Genomic DNA, 3409 nt, shown 5'->3' on the forward strand with positions numbered 1-3409 from the left:
CCCCCACCTCCCCTACCACCCAATCAGTCGGCGCGTTTTTATTCGCAGCGATTGAAGTATGGCTATACACGGGGATGACTTTGCGAAAAAAAGTATAATCGCTGCGGTCACTTTTCTGTCGGCGGCCGTGTCCTCGTGCGCGTTGAGAACGTGCTCCTGGAGCGGGGGCCGCGGCTTGGGGGCAGCAGCAGCAGCACCGGGGACGCGTCGTCGTCTTTTCACCCTCCAAACTGGCCATCTGCGGCGCAAGGCGCGCGCAGAGGGCCTCGCCGCCCACCACATGTGTCATACGTACGTGGCCATGCGCGTCGAGGACATCACAACCCAATCCCCGCCGGGCCGGGCCGGGCCTCGGGCTCCGACTGGACAATGGGGAAAAGGGTCAGCTGCAGTCCGTTTCTGGCGTGGTGCGGCGCGGCGCTGCCGCTGGACCAGGGAGGTGCATCTCGGCAGCCTCTCTGCTGCTGCATCCGGCTTACTACTTTCCTCCATTCAAACAACACCAGCGGGGCCATGCGGCCAGCAGCCGGCGCGCGGCCAGCAGCAGGGGCGGCACCAGGGCCACCCCCACTCGTCCTCTCTCTCTTTCTCGAGCTCCGCGAAGTGTGTGCGAGACAGAGATAGATTTGCACGCGTCCACACTCGTTGATGTTTCCATCACGGCGGTAAGGGACAAGGGGCGCGAGCTTGCGCGAGCCCACACGTCAGCCCGCCGACCCACCCGGGGGAAACCATTGCGCAGGACAGAACATCAGGCACACCGAAGCCTTAGATATCCAGGAGAGGCACAAATGAGCCAAACCTGCAAGACAAGATGATTTCACACCCCAGTCCATGTTTCTGACGAACCAATTATCCTGGTTTGGGTACGTAAATCAACCCACCCGATGGGCGTGTATATCGACAACGCATGCCAACTGGGTCATCAAATCAATTTTACAAGGCCGGTAAGCAAAGTTACAAGTCCACTGGGCGGGTAAAATTCCACTCATTTTTTATAGTGTATGATTCTTCCAGTAGTTTCCTTTTCTCGGCATTGATCAAGAGGAAAGGCGAGAAAACGGTGTAATTGAACTGAAATGTAGTATTTCCGCGCGTACGGCTAATCACCGCGGCTGCAGCAGATCCGGACCAGATCTGGGCCGGAGAAAGCCCATCAGCCTTGCCTCCTGCCCGCGTCTTTGTCCGTAATGGATCGACTGGGGCGCTGTTCTGTTCGGCCGTTAGTCATCGGGCAGCGGGCCTCCTGACAAATGGTGTCGGCGGGCGCGTGTCCTGAGCGTCCTGAGCGCGCGCGGCGGCCCTCCCCGCCGGACCCATTTCGACACATTGCGCGCCCTCCCCCGCTCGGTCACTTTCTTCCCCATATTATATTATGTTTCCCTGTGGGGGTGGCCAGGGGACGCCCCCCTCTCCCTGCCACCCCCCGCCGTCACCGTTGATGCTATCGGCCCAGCGGATCTGCAACTCAACTCAACTCAACCGGAGCTCTGCTCAATCCGATGCGTCATGTGGCGACGCGCCGCAGCCACGCGCCGTATAGCTGGGGAGGAGCAGAGAGCAGCTGCTGCCGTCCTCGCCCTGCCCGGCCCTGCCCGGCCCTGCCCCTAGGAGGAAGGGACCATTTGCCAATTTGTGTGGGCGACGACGCGACGGGGGACGCCGCGGCGCCGACGCCACCGCCACCGCTCCGCGCCCCCCCCGGCCTCCAGGGCAGGACGACGCCGCTGTGACGTCACGCGCGGGCGGCGACGCAACCCGCCGCGCACCGGCGCGCTCGTGCGGCCCGCCCAGCCGCGCGCGGGCGCTCCCGCTCCGCTCTGCACTCACGCAACAGCCCGCCCGCGCGCCTAGCAATTTTGTAACAATTAAAAACTGGCCCGGGAAAAATTTGAAAAATATTAAAATATACATCCAGAAATTTTTAAAAATAATTAGACTTCTCGGGTAAAATCAAGAGACGTTTTAAAAAATTCTGAAACATATGGTATGTCGGAAAATTAAAATACCCATGCGCGCAATACCCTTTGCCCTCCGTTTGTTTTGCAGTGGATTAGTCACCACTCGCTCTCGGACGGTCCCTCCGGTCCCCTGTGGTCCTGCAGGCTGCCGGGCTTGGGGAGGAGGGGTTTGCTCGGTTGTGTCCGGCACGGAGGCCGCCCGGGCCGCCCCGGCTGGGGATGGCCGCGGATGGACCCGGAAGGGAAGGGGTGTGCTCCCCCACGCGCTCGCCCTCCCTCGTCGACGCGCCGACGCCACGCTCTCCGTCGTTGCCAAGTCGGGCGCTATGGCGGCGACACCACCTCAGGTGGCTCCCCACTGCGCTTACCCTCCTTATCTGTGACCTCAGGCGCGCAGGTGGACGGCGCAAAAGTGAAGGGCAGATATTGCAAAAAGAGCGAGCGCTCCTGGAGCTTTTCTCGGAAAAAGAGATGAGAGAGAGAGAGAGAGAGAGGCGACGCAACGCGTCCCACCACACACGTGGTGTACATGCTGGGCCCCTCTCGCCCGCTCAGCCTCTCTGCCACGATACCTGGTGCCCCTGCCCCATCTCTCCGCGCCTCCGTTACCCAGAAGTGCGGAGGCACGGATTACCGCCGTCCTTCGCATCAGGATTGCGTGATGGTCATCACCCTCCTCCTCCCCTCCTCCTTCGCCTCTCCTCCTCCCCTCCTCCTACCCCCCTCCTCCCCGTCACCTGACAGGCGAGGTCGTCTTTGCGCTGACGTCGTGGACGACGACGGGATAAGCCTTTTTCTCCAAAGTCTGACCTGACTCGCCGTACCGGAGCGGAACCCTCCGATCCTCCGATGCTGAGGCGACTTTGCGACGTTGTCACTGTCACAGGCTCCGATGCTCTGCAACCGACTGCAGTCGTCGCAACAGAACCAAGGCGACCAGAAATATATTGTGTAATTAAAAATGCCCCCCTCGCGCTTCGAGAGTGGGATCCATACTTTTTACATGGCGTTTCATTTGAGTTTAGGGATGGATGCTCAAGGGCAAATGTCGATAACATTTTCGCTTTACTTTCTCGTTGCGTTAAAACAATTTTTATTATCTGGCCTGGAAACTCAATAACCTAATCATATAGCCGTAGTACTAAAAGAAAAACTCTAATCCTTTAAAAATTGCGTTCGATGTATCGACCTCTTTCTTATCTCGTTCCCCATTTGTCCCGCCGTCGTCTCCTCTCCGTCTCTTCTTGTTGCGCGTGATTACCCCTAGTTAGGGTCCGGCACAGAGGCGCCGGCTGTCCACACTGAGGTCCACACAGCGCCGCCGCCGCCGCCGCCGCCGCCGCTGCTGCTGGCGATGCTCGCATTTGCGTGAATAAGTGAACAGTACGAGTCGCGACAAAACACTGCTGGCCACCACTTTGTCGGCGCAGGGGGTGGGGCGGGGCGGG

The sequence above is a fragment of the Frankliniella occidentalis genome, unplaced genomic scaffold (genome assembly GCF_000697945.3).
Source record: "Frankliniella occidentalis isolate FOCC.00 unplaced genomic scaffold, Focc_3.1 Scaffold6, whole genome shotgun sequence".
Taxonomy (NCBI): domain Eukaryota; kingdom Metazoa; phylum Arthropoda; class Insecta; order Thysanoptera; family Thripidae; genus Frankliniella; species Frankliniella occidentalis.